Genomic DNA, 27944 nt, shown 5'->3' with positions numbered 1-27944 from the left:
GGTGATCTGTCCCCTTTCTCATCATCATCAAATTCATCTTCGACTCTTAACTCAATGATATCCTCAACTGCTACCTACAAGTTTTTGAGAAAAAAATATGGTTGTAATCAAACAAGCATATCTTAATATGGATTAACAGATCTTATTTCACAGCGTCTAATCCTATAATTCCAACATTTCATGGGGTGGATCAGGTACATTGTCTCCTGAATCAGTCATAAATAACCTCAACCTATGCCCAATGTGTTAAGTGACATATACTGCCACACCTTCATAACTCCTCATTCCCTTTTTACTTTACATATGAAGTTGATTCTTGTGCAATATCACTGAAAAAAACAAGCAACCACCAACTGAGTCCCCTCAAGATAGCACTCTAACCACCTCTCACTTTCACCCCATTCAAAAAGACTTTCTAATGCCTTCCTCCACTAAACATTCCTCATCCTATTTACGATATGACCCAAAACATCATTCACAACATGTCAAGTATACTCAGATCAAAACCAGAAATAAATTACACAATTTGGCCACACACTTCTTGAAAAAAAATGGCTGCTCAACAACCAAGTGATTCATTCCCTTAACACATTACTGCACCTGCTAATATAAATTCAGCATATCCCCACATTCACACTGTATAGCTAACCAGTCTTGACAAAACAGCAAAAGTATTCAGGCATTACAAAAGATTTATACATGATATCTCTCAGTTCAAAATTCATCAATTAAGACCTTCCACAAAAATCTATGTAAACCTATCACGCTTTTTCCAAGTCCATAAATAACTCCAGACATGTTCCTCCTGTTCCTTCTTAAGTAGCTTCTCACACCAACACTATTTAATGGCACATCACACATCCATACATTCTTTACCAATTCTGAAAACCCCACTGTTCCTCCCCAGTCTGATGTTCTGTACAGCTTCACTCTTTTAATCACTACTATTCCATACAAATATTACGGGTACACTTTACAAACTTGTACTTTTGTAGTTTGAACATCACATTCATCCCCCTTGCCTTTGTACAGTGGCACTATAGACGCATTCCACCAATCCTCAGGCACACTTAACCATGTCCTATTTTTTTTGTTTTTTTTTTATACTTTGTCGCTGTCTCCCTCGGTTTTGAGAGTGTAGCGAAGGAAACAGCGAAAGAAATGGCCCAACCCCCCAATTACACATGTATATACTTACGTTCCACACACGCAAATATACTATACCTACCAGCATTTCATGTTAACCCCAGGAGCGTTCACTTGCCTTGATTCTATCCGCTGACAGGCAAGTCAACCACGGTATACCACATCGCTTCCAATTCACTTATTCCGTGCCCCTCCTTTCACCCTCCTGCATGTTCAGGCCCCGATCGACACAAAAATCTTTTTCACTCCATCTTTCCACTCCAATTTGGTCTCCTCTTCTCCTCGTTCCTCCACCTCCGACACATATATCCTCTTGGTCAATCTTTCCGCTCTCATTCTCTCCTTGTGCCCAAAAACACACTTCAAAAAAACCCTCTTCTGCTCTTCAACCATGCTCTTTTTATTTCCACACATCTCTCTTACCCTTACGTTGCCCTCCTCGATCAAACCACCTCACACCTCATTGTCCTCAAAATTCATTTCCAGCAATTCCATCACTCCTGCGCACAAAACTCTATCCATAGCCCACGTCCTCGCAACCATAACAACATTGTTGGGACCTCTATTCTTCAAACATACCCCTATTTTTGCTTTCCGAAGATAATGTTCTCGACTTCCATCATTCTTCGGGCCCCAAGATTTTCGCCACCCCCCCTCCCCCAACCCTTTATGTTTCCTCACTTCCGCTTCCATGGTTATCCGCTGCCAGATTCCACTCCCAGATATCTAAAACCACTTCCACTTCTCCGGTTTTTTCCCATTCAAATCACCTCCCAATTGACTGACCATACCCTACTGTACTAAAACCTTGCTCTTATTCACTTTTACTCTTAACTTTCTTCTTCCACACAACTTACCAATCAGTCACGCTTCTGCAGCTTTCTCACATGAATCTGCCACCAGGCTGTATCATCAGCGAACAACAGACTGACTCACTTCCCAAAGCTCTTCATCCCCAACTACTTCATACTTGCCCCTCTTTCCAAAACTTTTGCATTTCCTCCCTAACACCCCATCCATAAACAAATTAAACAACCTGGAGACATCACAAACCCCTGCCGCAAACCTACATTGAAACTCCTCATTGACCAATCCAAAACACAATCATCCCTTTCTTAAAAAATTAAAATGGGCAAAACCATCCACTCAAGCTGCCTTGCTAAATTTCATTCTTATACAAGGTTTCACACGTCTTCTCTCCTTTCTAAACCACTTTTCCTTTACTCTCTCACTTGCATACCACTCATCCTAAAAACCCGTCAACTGCACCCTAATCATCAAACAATTCAAAAGGCTTTCAAACTACTCAATCTATATCCTCCCACTTTAATCCGCTCCTGATACACTTTCCCCATCTGCCCCTTCCACCAATGTTCCATTTGTCTCTTGTTTTCCTACACAATCAACCTCCTTCCAATAATATGGTATTCTTTCTGAAGTTTACTGATACTTGGTCACCCCAACTTCATCTGCTCTCTTGTTCAACTCCAGCTCCTTCTTAACCTTTTGCCACTTTCTCTTATTCCCTCTCTACTATTTGCAATCCTTCTCTATAAGTACTACACATTATATTCTCTTTTCTCTTTCATTAGCAACTTTACTTCCATCCAACATCATTACCTTTCTCACCTGCCCACCTCCATGGCCACACACATCCGATCATACATGCCAGCAATGGTTTCCTTAAATACCCACTAATCCTCACCCACTCCAACCTTCATTTATTCTTAACTTCTGCATTTCATATACCTCAATCTTTCATTGGATTTCACCACACAAGTCCTCTTTTCAAGCTCACTCAATCTCTTATCATCCATAACATTTCCTCTTTTTTGAAAACCACTACAACTCTTAACATTGCCTCCACACGGTAATAAACTGACATCCACCTTCTGTTAGCATCTTCCACATACAGAAGTCTCTCTTTGCCTGCCAATCAATATCATGTAATCTAATATATAAACTATCTATCATACTTGACTCGCCATTTTCCCCGCATCAGCGAGGTGTGCAGGAAACAGGCAAAAATGGCCCCTCCACTCAAATACACAAAAACTATAATACAAGCACATAATGTATATATACTACATATCAACATATACGACAATACATACACTCATATTATACATAAATCATATGTAAGAATTCATCTTGCTTGCCTTCATCCCTTCTCTGGCGCTACACCACCCAGCAGGAAACAGTTCGCTACCCCTGCTTCAGCAAGGTAGCATAAGAGAAAAACAGACAAGGCCTCATTCATTTACTTATTTCTAGTTGTCATGTGTTATGCACTGAAACTACATTCTCTAAGCCCCACAGATTTTTCCATGGATTACTCCAGATGGTTCACATGCCCTGGATCAGTTCTGACAGCATCGACCCCAGTATTTCACCTGTTCAATTCTTTCTATTCCCTGACAACACCTCTCATCCTGTGATGTTCAGGCCCCGATCACTCTAGATCTTTTTCATTTTTTCATCTCTCCACCTCCAATTTGGTCTTTGTTCTCAAGTCTCGCTCCACCTATGACCACATATATCCTCTTTGTCAACCTTTCCTCACTCATTCTCTCCGTATGTCAAGCCATTTCAACACATCCTTTTCTGCTCTCGAACCATTCTTTTTATACCACACATCTTCTTACCCTTTCATTACCACCTCCAGAAAGGGTAAGAGTGAAGTATGGCTGTCCTTAACATTTCATTTCCAATACAATCCCACCCTCTCTGTAGTTAATCATGCTATATCTCCACAGCCCATGCTCACAACCATATAATAGTTGTTGAAACTAATATCTCCTTCAAACATACCCATTTTTGCTCTCTGAGATAACTGGTTCTCTCTTTCCACACATTTTTCACTGTTCCAGAACCTTCATCCCCTCCCCCACCCTTGTGACTCACGTCTGCTTCCATGGTTCTTTCACTGCTAAGTCCACTCCCAGAATATTCTAAAGCACTTCCACTTCTTCCAATTTTTCTCCATTCAACCACATCCCAATAAACTTGTTCCTCAGTCCTCGCTGAAATCCTAATTTACCTTAGCTTTATACACATTTTACTATTAACTTTCTCCTTTTCAAAAACTTATACAACCTCAGTCACTAACTGTCTGCAGTTTCTCACGCGAATCTGCCACCAGTGCTGTCTATCATCGGGCCAAAACCAACAACTGACTCACTTCCCAAGCCTTCTTTCAACAGACTGCATACTGACCTCTCTCCAAAACGTGCATTTACTTCTTGTAAACCATCCATCATAAATAAATTAAACAACCATAAGGACATCACACGCCCCGCTGCATGACAACCTTCATTATTTACTCTTTCTTACTCGTTACACCATGCCCTTATTCCTTTGATAAAAACTCACTGCTTCTAGGGCATCCTCCCATACCTTATACTCTAAAGACTTCCATAATAGCATCTCTCACCATGTCATAACACCCTCTCCGATCATAAATGCTACATACAAATTCATCTGTTTCTTTAAGAATTTTTCACACGCATTTTCAAAGTAATCACTTGAAAGACAAACATCCTTTATCAACTTCTAAAAACCCACTCTGCCTTCCCCAATCTGTTTGCGTGTACATGTCTCCACCCTCTTACAATTTCCAGGTAAAGGAAAACTCAACTAACTTCTGCTGTGTAGTTTGAACTTTCAACCTTTATCCCCTTTGCCTTTGTTTACAATGGCACTATACATGCATTCCAACAATCCTTAGGCATTTAACCATAATCTGTACATACAATGAATATCCTTACCAACAATCAACAACAGGTCACCCCTTCTTATAAATTCAAATGCACGTACCATCCGAACACGGTCACCTTGCCAGGTTCATCGCACTATGGCTTTCACCACTCTTCTCTCCGTCACCAAACTACTATCCCTCACTCGCTCACTACGCACACTACCAGACCAAAACACCTAAACCTGCCGTTTTACTCCATCAAACACATTCAACAAACCTTCAAAATAATCACTCCATCTCCTCCTCACATCATCACTACTGTTATCATTTCCCCCCTTGACCCCTTCACCAGCTCCCATTTGTTCTTCACTATGAAAGTTATTTACCTCCTTCCAAAACATCTTTTTACACTCCTTAAAGTTTAATGTAATCTCTCATTCCCCACTCTATTTGCCCTCTTTTTCAATTCTTGCACATTTCTCTTGACCTGACGCTTTCTCTTATACATCTCCTGATCATTTGCACTCCTTCTTTTGAAGTTATCGTCCAAATGCATATCTTTCTCTTTGACTAACAACTTTCTTCTTCATCCATCCACTCACTACCCTTTATAATTGCACTCTCACCTTTCTCATGCCACATGCATCTTTTGTACATGCCATCACTGCTTCCCTAAATGCATAACTTTCTCACTCACTCCCCTCACATCATTTGGCTTTTACCTTTTGCCATTCTACACTCAATCATCTGGCACTTCCTCAAACAAGTCTCCTTTCAAAGCTCACTTTAACTCTCACCAATCTCTTCTCTCTGACTGTACCTCTTCTTTTTGAAAATACTTTACAAATCTTCATCTCAATAGATAGTGATCAGACATCCCAAGCTGCCTTCCTCAGCATATTACAATCCAAAAGTTCTCTCTTTCCATGCCTATCAATTTAAACATCTTCATCTACAAATGCCCTCTGACTATTGTCCTACTTCGTATGCATAACTGCATATATCTCCCTTTTATAAACAGGTATTCCAATCACCAGTCTCTTTTCAGCACAAATCCACTAGGACACACACTCTTATGGAGAAAAAAAAAACACCACTTTATGGAGAAAATGAGTGAGGAAAGACTAACAAAGAGGTATATGTGTCAGGGGTGGAGGAACAAGTGAAGGAGACCAATTTGAAGTGGAAACGATGGAGTGAAAAAGATTTTGAGCATCGGGGTGGGACATACAGGAGGGTGAAAGCGATGCAAGGAATAGAGTGAATTGGACGATTGTGGTTATACCAGGGTTGATATGCTGTCAATGGATTTGATCCCGGTGCATGTGAAGCGTCTGGTGGTTAAACCATGGAAAGTCCTTGTGGGCTAGCTGCGGAAAAGGAGATATAGGTTTCGGTTGCATCACACATGATAGCTAGAGCTGCGTGTGACTGAATTGGCCGTTGTTGTTCTTTTCTTAGCGTTCCTTGCGGATGCACGGGGGGAGGGGTGGTTGCCCATTTATGTGTGGCGGGGCGTGGTGGCAACGGAAATGGTATGAAGGCAGCAAGTATGATTGGTACATTGTGTATATATATATTACTTTTTTAACATATTTTAAAATACTTTGATGCTGTCTTGCGTTAACGAATCGGGGTAGCGCAAAGAAAACGACGAAAGAATGGCCCAACCCACCAAACATGTTACATACCACAAATACTCACACCATGCACAATATACATAACTATACATTTCAACATATAATACTCAGACATATACATATATAACATGATACATATTCTACATGCTGCCTTCTTTTTCCCACCGCCACCAGCGACAATGAAATGACACCCCCCCTTCCCCCCCGCAAGTGGCACAAGTTAGCGCTAGAGAAAAACAACAAAGGACTGACATTATTCACATGGCAGTCTTTAGCTCTCATGTGCACTGCCACCAAAACCATAGTCCTTTCCAATCCAGGCCCACAAACGCTATCCCAATTGGTTTCTTGCCTTCATCCATTCCCAGCTTCCTTCCCACAGGAACCAGCATTGCTAAACCCCTGTGCTTCAGCAATGTAACACCAGAAAACAGGACAAAAAAGGGAATAAAATTCATTTACATCTCAGTCTCTACATGTCAGTGTATATAACAAAGAAAAGATAATCTTTACAAATGGATTGCTGCAAAAGAATATATGTATGTGTCTGTGTTGCATGACCCACTGAAAGCAGTTCTACCACAAGGGAAAAAAGTCACCTTTGGCAAGGTGGGTATAGAGAAAGTACAGTCTTGTCAGAAAATTTATCATTCCAATAACAAGTTTACATTCCCTGAAACCTCTTACAAAGGTCCTGTGTAACCCCAGACTCTGAGAAAATGGTCCCAAGGCATTATACATATAATAAATGTAGTCTCAAGTAATGTGAAAATTTGATCAGCCAGGAGCAGTATTTCAGAGACAATGACTGGCACTGGATTGCTTACTGGATAGAGACAGGCCTATAGTCAAGCTAAAGTCTATTCAGAGAGTTAAGGGATCATCTGAAAAAGATGAGGAACTGAGGGTTTCTTAACAAATATCATGAGGGTTGGGATGATTTGGATCTCATTATTCCCTACGGGAAATCTTGTCGATTAAAATAACAGGGAGAGGAAAATAAAGAAACATAAAAAATCATGACGTATGAAATGATATGTTACAAAAAGAAACTAACCAAAAGGTCAATGGGAGAAAATCTAGTCCACATGTTTGATCATACAAACGCCTATACTGTCAACAAATGAAAAATTGGTAGCAAAGGTCTATGATTTAACTTGGCTGAAGGAGTTTGGTTTGGATATCTACACCAAAATACAATGCGTGAGTGTGTCATATCCCATAATCCTACTTGAAAGAGACTGACATGCCTTCTCTGTTAGTCAGATACTGTATTGTACATGGAAATAGGAAGGTCGCTTGTACTGCTAGACCAATAATCATACCAAAAAATAATCAACGAGTCCTTGGTGAGGACTTAAAAATGCTGTATTTAAGATATCCACATGTGGCTATTTGCCAGGAAAGAGCTAAAGCAAGAAATCAGCAAACAAAAGTATGGTATGACCTCCTGAGATGGATCTTCACGGCGGAGTGCTTCCTCCTCTTTCTTCATCAAGATTCATTCTCATAGTCTAAATCTTCTCCAATCTGTCCTCTTCCAGGTCGTATCTAATATTATATCTAAGCAAACATAATAAATACCAATATCCTATGCAAATCATCATAATTACTTGCTGTTTCCTGCTATCTGCGAAGTAGCACAGGAAACAGACGAAAGAAAAGGTCCCATCCTTTCATATACACAATGTATACACAACACCTCATACATGCACATTTATGTACATACATTATCAACTTATAAAACACGATAATAACATTGTACATATATACTATTCATTTATTTTGCTTTGTTGCTGTCTCCGCGTGTTAGTGAGGTAGCACAAGGAAACAGACAAAAGAAATGGCCCCCAACCCCCCAAATACACAATGTATATACCTACACGTCACACCACGCGAAAAATACATACCTATACATCTCAATGTATACATATATTATACACATCACAGATAATATACATTATACACATGTACATTAATTCATCTGTCTGCAACTTATTCATTCCCCATCGCCACATCCCCCCCCACATGAATAACACCTCCTCCCCCCAAATGTGTGCGAGGTTGGTAGGTAGCACTAGGAAAAGACAACAAATCTTTCCATGGTTACCCCAGACGCTTCACATGCCTTGATTCAATCCACTGACAGCAATCAACCCGGTATACCACATCGCTCCAATTCACTCTATTCCTTGCCTCCTTTCACCCTCCTGCATGTTCAGGCCCCGATCACACAAAATCTTTTTCACTCCATCTTTCCACCTCCAATTTGGTCTCCCTCTCTCCTCGTTCCTCCACCTCCGACACATATATCCTCTTGGTCAATCTTTCCTCACTCATTCTCTCCATGTGCCCAAAACCACTTCAAAACACCCTCTTCTGCTCTCTCAACCATGCTCTTTTTATTTCCACACATCTCTCTTACCCTTACGTTGCTCACTCGATCAAACCACCTCACACCACACATTGTCCTCAAACATCTCATTTCCAGCACATCCATCCTCCTGCGCACAACTCTTCCATAGCCCACGCCTCGCAACCATACAACATTGTTGGAACCACTATTCCTTCAAACATACCCATTTTTGCTTTCCGAGATAATGTTCTCGACTTCCACACATTCTTCAGGGCCCCCAGAATTTTCGCCCCCTCCCCCACCCTATGATCCACTTCCGCTTCCATGGTTCCATCCGCTGCCAGATCCACTCCCAGATATCAAAAAACACTTCACTTCTCCAGTTTTTCTCCATTCAAACTCACCTCCAATTGACTTGACCCTCAACCCTACTGTACCTAATAACCTTGCTCTTATTCACATTTACTCTTAACTTTCTTCTTCCACACACTTTACCAAACTCAGTCACCAGCTTCTGCAGCTTCTCACATGAATCAGCCACCAGCGCTGTATCATCAGCGAACAACAACTGACTCACTTCCCAAGCCTCTCATCCCCAACAGACTTCATACTTGCCCCTCTTTCCAAAACTCTTGCATTTACCTCCCTAACAACCCCATCCATAAACAAATTAAACAACCATGGAGACATCACACACCCCTGCCGCAAACCTACATTGAAAATCCTCATTGACCAATCCAAAACACAATCATCCCTTTCTTAAAAAATTAAAACTGCAAAACCATCCACTCAAGCTGCCTTGCTAAATTTCATCTTATACAAGGCTTTCACCACGTCTTCTCTCCTTACTAAACCACTTTTCATTACTCTCTCACTTTGCATACCACCTCAACCTAAAACCCTTCAACTGCCACCCTATCATCAAACACATTCAAAAGGCTTTCAAAATACTCAATCTATATCCTCCACACTTCATCGCTCCCTGATACCACTTCCCCATCTGCCCCCTTCACCAATGTTCCCATTTGTTCTCTTGTTTTCCTACACAATCAACCTCCTTCCAAAATATTGTATCTTTCTGAAGTTTACTGATACTTGCTCACCCCACTCTCATTTGCTCTCTTTTTCAACCTGCAGCTCCTTCTTAACCTTTTGCCACTTTCTCTTATTCCCCTCTCCTGACTATTTGCAATCCTTCTCTATAAGTACTACCCATATACTTCTCTTTTCTCTTTCATTAGCAACTTTACTTCATCCAACACTCATTACCTTTCTCACCTGCCCACCTCCATGCCACACACATCTATCATACATGCCAGCAATGTTTCCTTAAATACCCACTAATCCTCACCCACTCCCAACCTTCATTTATTCTTAACTTCTGCCATTCTATACTCAATCTTTCCTGGCATTTCACCACACAAGTCTCTTTTCAAGCTCACTCACTCTCTTCTCACCCATAACATTTCCTCTTTTCTGAAAACCACTACAAATCTTTACCATAGCCTCCACAAGGTAATAAACAGACATCCCACCTTCTGTTAGCATCTTCACATACAGAAGTCTCTCTTTTGCCTGCCAATCAATCATCATGTAATCTAATATAAAATTATCTATCATACTTGATCGCCATTTCCCGCATCAGCGAGGTAGTGCCAGGAAACAGGCAAAGAATGGCCCCTCCACTCAAATACACACATATATAGATACAAGCACATACATGTACATATACATACATATCAACATATACACATATACATACACTCATATATACATAAATCATATGTACGTATCCATACTTGCTTGCCTTCATCCATTCCTGGTGCTACACCACCCAGCAGGAAACAGTATCGCTACCCCCTGCTTCAGCAAGGTAGCATAAGGAAAACAGACAAGGCCACATTCATTCGTACTTATTCTCTAGTTGTCATGTGTTATGCACTGAAACTACATCTCTAAGCCCCACAGATTTTTCCATGGTTTACCCCAGATGGTTCACATGCCCTGGATCAGTCCACTGACAGCACATCGACCCCAGTATATCACATTGTTCCAATTCATTCTATTCCTGACACACCTCTCATCCTGTATGTTCAGGCCCCGATCACTCAAGATCTTTTTCATTTCATCTCTCCACCTCCAATTTGGTCTTCTGCTTCTCAATGTTCGCTCCACCTCTGACACATATATCCTCTTTGTCAACCTTTCCTCACTCATTCTCTCCATATGTCCAAGCCATTTCAACACATCCTTTTCTGCTCTCTCAACCATTCTTTTTATTACCACACATCTCTCTTACCCTTTCATTACTCACTCCATGAAAGGGTAAGAGAGATGTGTGGTTGTCCTTAAACATTTAATTTCCAATACATCCACCCTCCTCTGTAAAATGCTATCCACAGCCCATGCCTCACAACCATATAATAGTGTTGAAACTAATATTCCTTCAAACATACCCATTTTTGCTCTCTGAGATAATGTTCTCTCTTTCCACACATTCTTCACTGTTCCCAGAACCTTCATCCCCTCCCCCACCCTGTGACTCACTTCTGCTTCCATGGTTCCATTCACTGCTAAGTCCACTCCCAGATATCTAAAGCACTTCACTTCTTCCAATTTTTCTCCATTCAAACACATCCCAATAAACTTGTTCCTCAGTCCTGCTGAACCTAATACCCTAGCTCTTATTCACATTTACTATTAACTTTCTCCTTTCACACACTTATCCAAACTCAGTCACTAACTTCTGCAGTTTCTCACTCGAATCAGCCACCAGTGCTGTATCATCGGCAAACAACAACTGACTCACTTCCCAAGCCCTCTCATCCTCAACAGACTGCATACTTGACCCTCTCTCCAAAACATGCATTTACTTCTGTAACCATCCCATCCATAAATAAATTAAACAACCATAAGGACATCACACATCCCTGCTGCAGACCAACCTTCATTATTTTACTCTCTTCTTACTCGTACACATGCCTTATATCCTTGATAAAAACTCACTGCTTCTAGGGGCTTACCTCCCATACCATATACTCTAAAGACCTTCCATAAAGCATCTCTATCAACCCTGTCATACGCCTTCTCCAGATCCATAAATGCTACATACAAATCCATCTGTTTCTTTAAGAATTTTTCACACGCATTCTTCAAAGTAAACACTTGAGCCAAACATCCTGTATCACTTCTAAAACCACACTGCCCCTTCCCAATCTGATGCTCTGTACATGTCTCCACCCTCCTATACAATTTTCCAGGAAAACTCAACTAACTTCTGCCTGTGTAGTTTGAACATTCACCTTTATCCCCTTTGCCTTTGTACAATGGCACTATACATGCATTCCAACAATCCTTAGGCATTTCACCATAATCTGTACATACAATGAATATCCTTACCAACCAATCAACAACAGAGTCACCCCCTTCTTAATAAATTCAAATGCACTACCATCCAAACCTGTCACCTTGCCAGAGTTCATCCTCCACATGGCTTTCACCACCTCTTCTCTCTTCACCAAACTACTCTCCCTCACTCGCTCACTACGCACACCTACCAGACCAAAACACCCTAAACCTGCCGCTTTATCATCAAACACATTCAACAAACCTTCAAAATAATCACTCCATCTCCTCCTCACTTCATCACTACCTGTTATCATTTCCCCCCTTGACCCCTTCACCAGCTCCCATTTGTTCTCATCTTATGAAAGTTATTTACCTCCTTCCAAAACATCTTTTTACACTCCTTAAAGTTTAATGTTAATCTCTCATCCCAACTCTCATTTGCCCTCTTTTTCAATTCTTGCACCTTTCTCTTGACCCCCTGACGCTTTCTCTTATACATCTCCTGATCATTTGCACTCCTTCTTTGCAAGTATCGTCCAAATGCATCTCTTTTCTCTTTGACTAACAACTTTACTTCTTCATCCATCCACTCACTACCCTTTCTAATCTGCCCACCTCTCACCTTTCTCATGCCACATGCATCTTTTGCACATGCCATCACTGCTTCCCTAAATGCATAACATTCCTCACTCACTCCCCTCACATCATTTGCTCTTACCTTTTGCCATTCTACACTCAATCACTCCTGGCACTTCCTCAAACAAGTCTCCTTTCAAAGCTCACTTACTCTCACCAATCTCTTCTCTCTGACTTTACCTCTTCTTTTTTGAAAATCTTTACAAATCTTCATCTCCACTAGATAGTGATCAGACATCCCACCAGCTGCCTTCTCAGCATATTAACATCCAAAAGTCTCTCTTTACCATGCCTATCAATTAACACAATCTAAAAATGCCCTCTGACTATTGCTCCTACTTGCGTATGCATAACTGCATATATCTTTTTTTTAAACCAGGTATTCCCAATCACCAGTCTCTTTTCAGCACACAAATCCACAAAGACACACACACTTATGGAGAAAATACACACACTTATGGAGAAAATGAGTGAGGAAAGACTGACAAAGAGGATATATGTGTCAGAGGTGGAGGGAACAAGGAGAAGGAGACCAAATTAGAAGTGGAAGGATGGAGTGAAAAAGATTTTGAGCAATCGGGGCTGGGACATACAGGAGGGTGAAAGGCGTGCAAGGAATAGAGTGAATTGGAACGATGTGGTATACCAGGGTTGATATGCTGTCAATGGATTGAACCCGGGCATGTGAAGCGTCTGGTGGTAAACCATGGAAAGTTTTGTGGGGCCTAGATGCGGAAAAGGAGCTATAGTTTCGGTGCATCACACATGATAGCTAGAGACTGAGTGTGAATGAATGTGGCCTTTGTTGTCTTTTCTTAGTGCTACCTTGCGCATGCACGGGGGGAGGGGGGTGCCATTTCATGTGTGGCGGGGTGGCAACGGGAATGGATGAAGGCAGCAAGTATGAATATGTACATGTGTATATATATATATACTTTTTTAATCATATTTATAATACTTTGATGCTGTCTTTTGCGTTAACGAGGTAGCGCAAAGAAACAGACGAAAGAATGGCCCAACCCACCAACATGTACATACACAAATACTCACACATGCACATATACATAACTATACATTTCAACATATACATACACAGACATATACATATATACACATGTACATATTCATACATGCTGCCTTCATTCATTCCCACCGCCACCCAGCGACACATGAAATGACACCCCCTTCCCCCGCACGTGCACAAGGTAGCGCTAGGAAAAAACAACAAAGGCTACATTCATTCACATGCAGTCTTTAGCTCTCATGTGCACTGCACCAAAACCATAGCTCCCTTTCCACATCCAGGCCCCACAAAACTATCCATGGTTTCCTTGCCTTCATCCATTCCCATCGCTTCCCTTCCCCACAGGAACCAGCATTGCTAACCCTTGCTTCAGCAATGTAACACCAGGAAAACAGACAAAAAAAGGGATAAATTCATTTACACTCAGTCTCTACCTGTCAAGTGTATATAAAACAAAGAAAAGATAATCTTAACAATGGATGACTGCAAAAGAATATATGTATGTGTGTGTTGCATGACCACCTGAAAGCAGTTATACCACAAGCGAAAAGTCACCTTTGGCAAGGTTGTATCAGCAGAAGTACAGTCTTGTCAGAAAATTTATCATTCCAATAAAAGTTTACATTTCCCTGAAACCTTTACAAAGGTCCTGTGTAACACCAGACTCTGAGAAAATGGTCCCAAGGCATTATACATATAATAAATGTAGTCTCAAGTAACTGTGAAATTTGATCAGCCAGGAGCAGTCATTTCAGAGACAATGACCTGGCACTGGTAGCTTACTGGATAAGAGCAGGCCTATTAGTCAAGCAAAAGTCTTCAGTGAGTTAAGGATCATCTGAAAAAGATGAGGAAATGAGGGTTTCTTAACAAATATCATGAGGGTTGGGATGATTTGGATCTCATTATTCCCCTACGGGAAATCTTGTCGATTAAAATAACACAGGAGAGAAAATAAAGAACTTAAAAATCATGACGTATGAATGATATGTTACAAAGAAAGAAACCAAAAGGTCAATGGGAGAAAATCTGTCCACATGTTTGATCATACAAAGCATACTGTACAACAAATGAAAAATGGGTAGTAAAGATCTATGATAACATGGCTGAGGGAGTTTGGTTTGGAATTACACCAAAATACAATGGTGAGATGTGTCATATCCACCATAACTACATGAAAGAGACTGACATGCCTCTCTCTGGTCAGATACTGTATTGCTACATGGAAATGGGAAGGTCGCTGTACTGCTAGACAATAATCATACCAAAAAATAAATCAACGAGTCCTGGTGAGGACTTAAAAATGCTGTATTTAAGTATCCACATGTGGCTATTTGCCCAGGAAAGGGCTAAAGCAAGAAATCATCAAACAAAAGTAAGGACTGACCTCCTGAGATGGATCTTCACCGGCAAGGAGTGCTTCCTCCTCTTCTTCATCAAGATCATACTCATAGTCTAAATCTTCTCCAATCAGTTCCTCTTCCAGTCTGTAATCAAATATTATATCTAAAGCAAAATAATAATAATACCAATATCCATATTCAATTCATCATACTTAATTGCTGTTTCCCGCATCAGCGAAGTAGCACCAGGAAACAGACGAAGAAAGGCCCATCCTTTCATATACACATATGTATACACAAACACCCATACATGCACATTTATGTACATACACTTATCAACATATACGCATACATACACATGTACATATATACTATTCATTTATTTTGCTTTGTCGCTGTCTCCCCGGTTAGAGAGGTAGCACAAGGAAACAGACAAAAGAAATGGCCCAAACCACCCACATACACATGTATATACATACACGTCCACACACGCGAATATACATACCTATACATCTCAATGTATACATATATATACACACACAGACATATACATATATACATATGTACATAATTCATACTGTCTGCACTTATTCATTCCCATCGCCATCCCACCACACATGAAATAACAACCTCCTCCCCCCAAATGTGTGCGAGGTAGCACTAGGAAAAGACAACAAAGGCCACATTCATTCACTCTCAGTCTCTAGCTGTCATGTAATAATGCACCGAAACCACAGCTCCCTTTCCACATCCAGGCCCCACAGAACTTTCCATGGTTTACCCCAGACGCTTCACATACCCTGATTCAATCCATTGACAGCACGTCGACCCTGGTATACCACATCGTTCCAATTCACTCTATTCCTTGCACGCCTTTCACCCTCCTGCATGTTCAGGCCACGATCACTCAAAATCTTTTTCACTCCATCTTTCCACCTCCAATTTGGTCTCCCACTTCTCCTTGTTCCCTCCACCTCTGACACATATATCCTCTTGGTCAATCTTTCCTCACTCATTCTCTCTATGTGACCAAACCATTTCAAAACACCCTCTTCTGCTCTCTCAACCACACTCTTTTTATTACCACACATCTCTCTTACCCTTACATTACTTACTCGATCAAACCATCTCACACCACATATTGTCCTCAAACATCTCATTTCCAGCACATCCACCTTCCTCCGCACAACTCTATCCATAGCCCATGCCTCGCAACCGTATAACATTGTTGGAACCACTATTCCTTCAAACATACCCATTTTTGCTTTCCGAGATAATGTTCTCAACTTCCACACACTCTTCAACGCTCCCAGAACTTTCACCCCCTCCCCCACCCTATGATTCACTTCCGCTTCCATGGTTCCATAAGCTGCCAAATCCACTCCCAGATATCTAAAACACTTTACTTCCTCCAGCTTTTCTCCATTCAAACTTACCTCCCAATTGACTTCGTCCCTCAACCCTACTGTACCTAATAACCTTGCTCTTATTCACATTTACTCTCAGCTTTCTTCTTTCACACACTTTACCAAACTCAGTCACTAGCTTCTGCAGTTTCTCACACGAATCAGCCACCAGCGCTGTATCATCAGCGAACTACAACTGACTCACTTCCCAAGCTCTCTCATCCACAACGGACTGCATACTTGCCCCTCTTTCCAAAACTCTTGCATTTACCTCCCTAACAACCCCATCCATAAGCAAATTAAACAACCATGGAGACATCACATATCCCTGCTGCAAACCTACATTCACTGAGAACCAATCACTTTCCTCTCTTCCTACACGTACACATGCCTTACATCCTCGATAAAAACTTTTCACTGCTTCTAACAACTTGCCTCCCACACCATATATTCTTAGAACCTTCCACAGTGCATCTCTATCATATACCTTCTCCAGATCCATAAATGCCACATACAAATCCATTTGCTTTTCTAAGTATTTCTCACATACATTCTTCAAAGCAAACACCTGATCCACACATCCTCTACCACTTCTGAAACCACACTGCTCTTCCCCAATCTGATGCTCTGTATATGCTTTCACCCTCTCAATCAATACCCTCCCATACAATTTCCCAGGAATACTCAACAAACGTATACCTCTGTAATTTGAGCACTCACTTTTATCCCCTTTGCCTTAGTGCAATGGCACTATGCAAACATTCCGCCAATCCTCAGGCACCTCACCATGAGACATACATATATTAAATAACCTTACCGACCAGTCAACAATACAGTCACCCCCTTTTTTAATAAATTCTACTGCAATACATATATACACATGTACATATTCATACTTGCTTGTCTTCATCCATTCCTGGCACTACCCTGCCCCACAGGAAACAGCATCATTACCCCTTGCTTCAGCAATGCAGTGACAGGAAAACACAAAAAAAAAGCCACATTCATTCACACTCAGTCTCTAGCTGTCGTGTGTAAAGCACCAAAACTACAGCTCCCTATCCACCTCCAGGCCCCAGACTTTTCCATGGTTTACCCCAGACAGTTCACATGCCCTGGTTCAGTCCACTGACAGAATGTCAACCCCAGTATATCAAACTGTTTCAATTCACTCAATTCCTTGCAAATATCTCATCCTCCTGTATTTTCAGGCCCTGACCACTTAAACTTTTAGACTCCATCCTTCCACCTCCAATTTGGTCTCCAACTTCTCTCCACCTCCGACACATATATCCTCTTTGTCAATCTTTCCTCACTCATTCTCTTCATATGTCCAAACCATTTAAACACACCCTCTTCTGCTCTCTCAACCACACTCTTTTTATTTCCACACACCTCTCTTACCCCTTCATTACATACTCGATCAAACCACCTCACACCACATATTGTCCTAAAACATTTCATTTCCAACACATCCACCCTCCCCCATACAACCCTATGTATAGCCCATGCCTCGCAACCATATAACATCAGTGGAACTACTATTCCTTCAAACATACCTATTTATGCTCTCCGAAATAACGTTCTCTCCTTCCACACATTCTTCATTGCTCCCAGAATCTTCCCCCCTCCTCCATCCTGTGACTCACTTCCATGGTTCCATTCGCTGCTAAGTCCACTCACAGATATCTATAACACTTCACTTCCTCCAATTTTTCTCCATCCACACTTACATCGCAATTAACTTGTCCCTCAACCCATATGAACCTAATAACCTTGCTCTTATTCACATTTACTCTCAACTTTCTCCTTTCACACAACTTTCCAAACTCAGTCGCCAACTTCTGCATTTTCTCACCTGAATCGGCCACTAGAGCAAACAACGACCGACTCACTTCCCAGGCCCTCTCATCCACAACAGACTGCATACTCGCCACTCTCTCCAAAGCTCATGCATTTACCTCCCTAACAACTTCATCCATAAACAAATTAAACAACCATGGGGACATCACACACCCCTCCCACAGACCAACATTCACAGGGAACCAATCACTCTCCTCTCTTCCTACTCGTACACATGCCTTCAACAAAGCATCTCTATCAGCCCTATCATATGCCTTCTCCAAAGCCATAAATGCTTCATACAAATCCACTTGAGTTTCTAAGTATTTCTCATGCACATTCTTCAAAGCAAACACCTGATCCACACATCCACACATCCTCTGCCATTCTCTGTGTGTCATGTGGAAAAGTTTCAGCTACCCTTAGTAAGAATAAGGCCACTGCGAAAATGAGGGTATAGTGAGGAAGAGTATAACAGACATAAAATTACCCAAGCTTTGTTCAAGACTAGCCAAAAAATGGCTCTGATCCAGCTTAGTAAATATAAGGGCACTATGAAGACAGGACATAGCGAAGATAAGGAAGCAAATAGATGGTGTGGATAAGATAAGAGTATAATGAAATTGAGAATGTAGTGAACATTTACTCTCAACTTCCTCATTTCACAGACTCTCCCAAACTTAATCAACAACTTCTGCAATTTCATATTTGGATCTGCCAGCAATGCTGTGTCATCAGCAAACAATAAAGTAACTTCCCAGATCCCCTCCCCATCCTAGAGCATGCACTCACCCCTCTCTCCAAGGCTCAAGCATGTACTTCCCTCCCCAACCCATCCATAAACAAATTAAACAGCCATAGTGACATAACACATCCCTGCCATAGACCAACCTTCCTCTAGAACCATTCAATCACTCTTCTCTCCTCCTCCTATTTGTGTTCATGCTTTCCACCCTTAATAAAAACTTCTCACTTCTTTTAGCATATACATATACATATGACACCTTCCACACAGCATCTCTATCAATCCTATATTATACATCCTCCAGATACATTAATGCCATGTACTAATCCTTGTTTCTGTAAGTAGTTCTCACAAACATTTTAAAGCAAACAACTGATCTACATATCTTTTAACACTTCTGAAACCAGACTGCTCTTCCCAATTCTGATGTGATGCTCTGTACATGCTTTCCACCTCTCAATCACTATCCTCCCATACACCTTACCAGGTACATTCAACAAACTTGTACCTCTGTCATTTGAACATTTACCTCAGCCCCACTGCTTTTATACAATGGCACTATACATGCATTCCACCAATCCTCAGGCACCTCACCATGATCCATGCATAAAATTGTAACTAACCAATCAACAACACATCACCACCTTTCTTAAGGAAAATCCTAACCACTCAACAACACATCAACCCCTTTCTTAAGATATTCAACTGCAATACTATCCACTTAAGCCATCTTGCCACATTTCAGCTTAGACAAGGCTTTCACCATCTATTCCCTCTTCACCAAATTACTTTCCACGATTCTCTCAGTTTGCATACCTCTGCCACCCTATCATCAAGCTCATTCAGCAATCCTCCAAAATACTTACTTCATCTCCTCCTCACATCCTGTTACTGCTTCCCCATTTGCCCCTTTCAACAAAGTTCCAATTTGTTTTCTTGTTTTTCTGAAATTTAAACTCTTCAAAACATTTTATTCTCCCTGATGTTTATTGATTAACTCATTTGCCTTTTTTTCAATGCCTGCACCTTCCTCTTGATCTCCTACTGCTTCCTCTTATCCATCTCCCAATCATTTGCACTCCTTCCCTGTAAGTACCACAAGCAAATCAATCATTCCACCATTCCCTACCCTTCCTCACCTGCCCATCTCCTACCTTATGCATGCCAAATGCACCTCTTGCACATACTAGCATTGCTTCCCTAAATACTTCCCATTCCTCACCCACTCCCCTAGCATTGTCATCTTCTGCCATTCTAGTCAATCTCTCTTGGTTCTTCTTCACAGAAGTCTCTTCAAGCTCACTTACTGTTCTCACGCATATTATTTCCTCTTTTCTGAAAACCTTAAAAAATCTTTGCCACCAACTGCCTCTCAGCATGGTCACAACCTAAAGACTCTCTTTTGCATGTCTATCAATTAGTAAGTAATCCAATAATGTCCGTTGACCATCTTTCCTACTCACATACATATACATGTGTCGGTCACTTATCTAAACCAAGCATTTCCACAAACAACTCACAAGTTAATCACCATTTCCATTCATCTTACTGAATACCCCATTCCTGTTATACCCTCAACTGCCACATTACTCACCTCTGTATTTAAATCACCCATCACAAAAACCCGGTGTTTTGTACTAAAACTGCTGACACACTCACTCAGCTACTTCCAGAACACTTGCCCCTCATGATCTTACTTCTCATGGTCAAGAGAGTAAGCACATAATCACCTATTCTTGCAATCCATTCTTATTTTAACACATATCAGTCTGGAGTGCACTTCCTTACACTCTTTCAAACATTCTCACAACTTCTGCTTCAGTAGCAGTGCTACTCCTTCCTCAGCTTTTGCCTTTACACCAACCCCGGACTTTTCTCCCAAGACATTCCTAAAACAATTCTTCCTCTCTACTCCTCAGTGCGGTTTCACTCAGAGCCAGGTTCCTTTCCTCTCAGATACTAACCATTCTTTCTTCTCATCTTGGTTACATCCGCACACATTCAGACACCCCACCCAAGACTGAGCCTTCGAGGAGGATGAGCACTCCATGCTTGGCTCATCCTTCTGTTCCATCATATAGAAACTGAAATATAAGAAAGGAGGGATTTCTAGCCATCCACTCTCGCCCCTCTTAGTTGCCTTCTATGACAAAGGGAATACAGAGGAAGAATTCCTTCTACCCTAATAATAACAATAACAATTACAATAATAATAATAGTAACAATAATAATAATAATAATAATAATAATAATCATAATAATAATAATAATAATCATTTTTATTTTTTTTATTATACTTTGTCGCTGTCTCCCGCGTTTGCGAGGTAGCGCAAGGAAACAGACGAAAGAAATGGCCCAACCCACCCCCATACACATGTATATACATACGTCCACACACGCAAATATACATACCTGCACAGCTTTCCATGGTTTACCCCAGACGCTTCACATGCCTTGATTCAATCCACTGACAGCACGTCAACCCCGGTATACCACATCGATCCAATTCACTCTATTCCTTGCCCCCCTTTCACCCTCCTGCATGTTCAGGCCCCGATCACACAAAATCTTTTTCACTCCATCTTTCCACCTACAATTTGGTCTCCCTCTTCTCCTCGTTCCCTCCACCTCCGACACATATATCCTCTTGGTCAATCTTTCCTCACTCATCCTCTCCATGTGCCCAAACCACTTCATAACACCCTCTTCTGCTCTCTCAACCACGCTCTTTTTATTTCCACACATCTCTCTTACCCTTACGTTACTCACTCGATCAAACCACCTCACACCACACATTGTCCTCAAACATCTCATTTCCAGCACATCCATCCTCCTGCGCACAACTCTATCCATAGCCCACGCCTCGCAACCAAACAACATTGTTGGAACCACTATTCCTTCAAACATACCCATTTTTGCTTTCCGAGATAATGTTCTCGACTTCCACACATTCTTCAAGGCCCCCAGAATTTTCGCCCCCTCCCCCACCCTATGATCCACTTCCGCTTCCATGGTTCCATCCGCTGCCAGATCCACTCCCAGATATCTAAAACACTTCACTTCCTCCAGTTTTTCTCCATTCAAACTCACCTCCCAATTGACTTGACCCTCAACCCTACTGTACCTAATAACCTTGCTCTTATTCACATTTACTCTTAACTTTCTTCTTCCACACACTTTACCAAACTCAGTCACCAGCTTCTGCAGTTTCTCACATGAATCAGCCACCAGCGCTGTATCATCAGCGAACAACAACTGACTCACTTCCCAAGCTCTCTCATCCCCAACAGACTTCATACTTGCCCCTCTTTCCAAAACTCTTGCATTTACCTCCCTAACAACCCCATCCATAAACAAATTAAACAACCATGGAGACATCACACACCCCTGCCGCAAACCTACATTCACTGAGAACCAATCACTTTCCTCTCTTCCTACACGTACACATGCCTTACATCCTCGATAAAAACTTTTCACTGCTTCTAACAACTTTCCTCCCACACCATATATTCTTAATACCTTCCACAGAGCATCTCTATCAACTCTATCATATGCCTTCTCCAGATCCATAAATGCTACATACAAATCCATTTGCTTTTCTAAGTATTTCTCACATACATTCTTCAAAGCAAACACCTGATCCACACATCCTCTACCACTTCTGAAACCACACTGCTCTTCCCCAATCTGATGCTCTGTACATGCCTTCACCCTCTCAATCAATACCCTCCCATATAACTTACCAGGAATACTCAACAAACTTATACCTCTGTAATTTGAGCACTCACTCTTATCCCCTTTGCCTTTGTACAATGGCACTATGCACGCATTCCGCCAATCCTCAGGCACCTCACCATGAGTCATACATACATTAAATAACCTTACCAACCAGTCAACAATACAGTCACCCCCTTTTTTAATAAATTCCACTGCAATACCATCCAAACCTGCTGCCTTGCCGGCTTTCATCTTCCGCAAAGCTTTCACTACCTCTTCTCTGTTTACCAAATCATTTTCCCTAACCCTCTCACTTTGCACACCACCTCGACCAAAACACCCTATATCTGCCACTCTATCATCAAACACATTCAACAAACCTTCAAAATACTCACTCCATCTCCTTCTCACATCACCACTACTTGTTATCACCTCCCCATTTGCGCCCTTCACTGAAGTTCCCATTTGCTCCCTTGTCTTACGCACTTTATTTACCTCCTTCCAGAACATCTTTTTATTCTCCCTAAAATTTAATGATACTCTCTCACCCCAACTCTCATTTGCCCTTTTTTTCACCTCTTGCACCTTTCTCTTGGCCTCCTGTCTCTTTCTTTTATACATCTCCCACTCAATTGCATTTTTTCCCTGCAAAAATCGTCCAAATGCCTCTCTCTTCTCTTTCACTAATACTCTTACTTCTTCATCCCACCACTCACTACCCTTTCTAATCAACCCACCTCCCACTCTTCTCATGCCACAAGCATCTTTTTGCGCAATCCATCACTGATTCCCTAAATACATCCCATTCCTCCCCCACTCCCCTTACTTCCATTGTTCTCACCTTTTTCCATTCTGTACTCAGTCTCTCCTGGTACTTCCTCACACAGGTCTCCTTCCCTAGCTCACTTACTCTCACCACCCTCTTCACCCCAACATTCACTCTTCTTTTCTGAAAACCCATACAAATCTTCACCTTAGCCTCCACAAGATGATAATAATAATAATAATAATAATAATAATAATAATAGTAATAATGATAAAATTAATAATGTCTGGATTGTGGTCAGGTGCCTGGGGATTGGTGAAATGCACATATAGTGCCACTGTGTATAGGCAAAGAAGATAAAAGCGAGTGTTCAAACTACAGAGGTATCAGCTGGTTGGCTGTACCTGGTAAGTTGTACAGAAGAGTGGTGATTGAGAGGGTGAAGGCACATAAAGAGCATCAAACTGAGGGGGAACAATGTGATTTCAGGTATGGTAGAGGATGGGTGGATCAGGTGTTTGCTTTGAAGAATGTGTGTGAGAAATACTTAGAGAAAAAGGATTTGTATGAGACATTCTTTTGGATCTGGAAAAAGCATATGATAGGGTTCATAGCTATGCCTTGAGGAAGATCTTATTATATGGTGTGGGAAGAAAGCTACTAGAAGCAGTAAAAAGTTTCTATCATGAGTGTAAGGCAAGTGTATGAATAGAAAGAAGAGAATGAGCAGTCACTGGTGGAGGCTGGTCTGTGGCAAAGGTGTGTGATGTCACATGGCTTTTTAATTTGTTTATGGAAGGGGTAGTGTTGCAAGTAAATACAAGGGTCTTGGAGAGATGAGGCGAGTATGCAGTCTGTAAGGGGTGAGGGGGCGTGGGAAGTGAGTCATTTGTTGTCTTCCAATGACAAAGCACTGGTGGAAGATTCAGGTAAGTAACTGCAGAAGCAACTGATTTTGGGAGAGAATGTGAAAGGAGCAAGTTGAGAGTAAATGCAAATTAAAGCAAGTTATTAGGTTTAGTGAGGCAGGACAGGCTTCTTGGGGTGAGTCTGAATAGAGAAAATTTGTTGGAATAGAACTGGACATGGCAGCGAATGGAACCATGGAAATGGAAGCGAGTCATGGGTTGGGTGAGGGGACAACGGTTCTGGAGCACTGAGGAATGGTTTAGAAACAGAGGGCAAAAATGGGTATGTCTGAAGGTACTGTAGTCCCAAAATGTTGTTCGGATGGAAGATAAGTGATATTGAATGAGAACATGCAGAAAAGAGTGATTGTACTTGAAAGAAATGTTAAAAAGGACAATATGTGGCATGAGGTGGTTTGATAGAGATAGCAATAAAAGGGTTAAGAGAAAGCTGTTGTAATAAAAAGAGTGTGGTTGAGAGAGCTGAAGAGTATGTGCTGAAATGGTTTGGACACATGGAGACAATGAATGAAGAGAGGTTGACATATAAGATATATATGTCAGAAGTGGAGAGGACAAGAAGGGAAAGACTAATTGGAAATGGAAGGATGTAGTGGAAAATATTTTCAGTGGTTGGGGCCTGAACATGCAGAAGGAGGTGTGTACGGTATAAAGTAAAATGGAACGTGATATACAGGGATTGTTAGTACTATCAACAGAATGAACAAGAGCATGTTGAGTGGCAAGGGGAAACCATGGAAAGATCGGTGGGGGCAGTGGTTTTGGTGCAATGTACAAGACAGCTAGTGAATGGATGTGAGTGAACGCGGCCTTTCTTCATCTGTATCTGGCACACTCTCACTAACATGGGAAACAGCAGATGATGTGCAAAATAATAATAATAATGATAATAATAATAATAATAATAATAATAATAATAATAATAATAAAAATTACAAACTTACTGGTCAGCAGTTTTGATGCAAGACTTAGTAAGTAATGTTAAGGATTAACTTGGGGTCATGGGGTATTCAGCAAGGTAAATGTATATGATGAACAGCTTAAGGAGTTCTGTGCTGAAAAAGGGACTGGTGATATGAAAACAATTTTAGAGTAACAGTACGATAATTACAATGGAAAATATGGAAATAACATTCACAGGGAACTTTAGATATAATGTATGAAAATAAAGTGTGTGTGTATTACCATAACTCCAAGTTTTTATGCAGTTTACATATTAATAATATACAATACTTCATCTTAAGTCATACTGATTAACTGCTGAGAGGCAGTAAATACACAAAAGTTGGAGACCCACAAATACAGAGCTCTCTCTCCATAGGTAAAGACACTTAACACAGCTGTCAACAAACAAATCTCCCAGGAAATGCATGCATATGACACTCCCATATTCTTTAAATAACAGTGAAACTACGGTAAATTTAGGATGATAGGCGCGGGTGGAGGTAAGGTGAGGTTTTCATAGGTTCCCAAAATCTATAAAGTTTCACATGTTTGTACATACATATCATACTTTTCCAGATCAACAAGACCTTCCCCATATATGACGATACGATAATAAGATACAGCTGTAAATCTACAGTTCCTCCTGATGTAAATCATTCTTACCAAGTATAAGAAGACCAGCGACGTGTGCTCCTCCCAAATCCATGTTATTTCTGTACCAACCCCAAACTAGAACTTTATCCTTAGGTGTTCTCCCATCACATACGTCTTATTCGTATAACCCTAAGTTCAGAGGGGAAAAAAATCAACTAACAGGTGTCACATGCAAAGTAGATCACCTTGCTACTGACAGTTATTCGTATTACTAAATCTTTAACATTAAATGACAACCTTCAAATCAGCCAACCCAGTAACCAGCCCTGCTGAGGTGGAAACAGTTTTCAACATCGTTAACAGCCTTCCTGTTACTTACTCCGCCATCTCGTGAAGAATACCGTGTGTTCCTGCTTTAACGTAGGTCACAATATGAGTAATAAAAGCTACAGTTTGTGGTATGGGTCCATCCTTAAATCAATGAGGGTTTCGCGAGGTAAAGTCTGGCAACAAACAAACGAATCCTGAATAATAAGAAATGTTTGTACTTCTCCAAAATTTGGTCGTGTTTTTCTTACAAATGATGATACAACACTAGGTTTTTAAATTGTTTGATCATAGAAATTATGAAAGAATTATCAGCCTTCCGATTTTTCCTTCCCTAACACAAGAAAAATTGCTAATTCTTAGAACTAGTTACTTTGATAATATTTATAGAAAACGAACTTCGCCTTTTACTGGGGTCTCTATTCTATAATTCTTTTCTTCGTTTCGAACTTACTATATGGATCTGTTTCATCGATTCCAAAACATTTCAACTTTTCTTGACTATTCAGCAGTTAAAAGGCACTCTTAATATAAATTTATTACTTATGATATAGTTTTCTTGTAATCTATCTTTTGAGGGGTCCGTATGCAATATATTCTCGTATATTATCTATTCTGATTCAGTTTCGAGAAAATGTGATGTTTCTGAACGTTCTCTTAAATATCCTGGAATCAATCCACGCCAGACACGAATCTAGTTCGCCTTCTCGCAGAATATGCTTCGCAGTAGTTGCCTTCTGCCACAGAGGGAGGGGGTCATGCTGAAGAAGGAATTTGCAGAGGTTTGACTATTTTCATCCTGGTCTAAACTAGGTTAAAGAGCTGGGGTTAAAGAGAATAGAAAAATACATAGAATTTCTTAAACTAATAAGCAGTCTCAGTAATGGCCTGTGGAACATGGCAGCCTTACACAGTTTGAAAACTCAGATATTCATGAAACTTTAGTAGGTGAACCTTCAGCGTCCTAAGCTTCAATTATCTGTATGCGATCTACCTGAAAGAAAAGGGGCATCGACGTACTAGTAACAACACATATTGGTTGCGATCAATGTAGTATGGATGGCAGTCTTCCAATAGAATAGGTATGAAATGTGGACATATAACATCATCAATGGGAGTGACCCAGATTATATGAGATGTAACGTTCAAACGGTTCTTAATCAGCACAAGTATGGAACACCAGCTAATGATTAATGATTTGTTGTACCTAAATCATTATTTGGTGGGAGTTCGTTTGTTGTGTACCGGTATCGACTATTGAAACGATCGCCCACTATTAGTCGAACATATGTCAAACTAAAGAGGTTTTTGAGAAAAAAAATGAAATCGTTTCTATGGAATTAGTTAGCTGTAAATGACCTTAATATGTTTGTAACTAATATCTAACTCTACATTTTGGTGCAATGAAATAATTTAGTTTTGTACCAAGTTCAATTGTATTTTGTACACTCTTGCTTACTCTTTACCTTATCCCATCGATCAT

General features: G+C 40.8%; 1 long non-coding RNA gene across 1 annotated transcript; it reads right to left on the bottom strand.

Moving 5' to 3' along the window:
• Positions 1 to 3: 3 nt before the first annotated feature.
• Positions 4 to 26671, bottom strand: LOC139753828 (uncharacterized). The gene is made up of 3 exons (XR_011713778.1): positions 26514 to 26671; positions 15235 to 15334; positions 4 to 74 (listed from the first exon to the last, which is right to left on the bottom strand). It is a non-coding gene; the product is annotated as an uncharacterized lncRNA (long non-coding RNA).
• Between the last annotated feature and the right edge of the window lie 1273 nt (positions 26672 to 27944).

Source organism: Panulirus ornatus, chromosome 15 (assembly GCF_036320965.1).
Source record: "Panulirus ornatus isolate Po-2019 chromosome 15, ASM3632096v1, whole genome shotgun sequence".
In the NCBI taxonomy this organism is placed as follows: Eukaryota; Metazoa; Arthropoda; class Malacostraca; order Decapoda; family Palinuridae; genus Panulirus; species Panulirus ornatus.
Note: the sequence above shows the minus strand (reverse complement) of the source record. Positions and strands in the feature narration are given on the sequence as shown.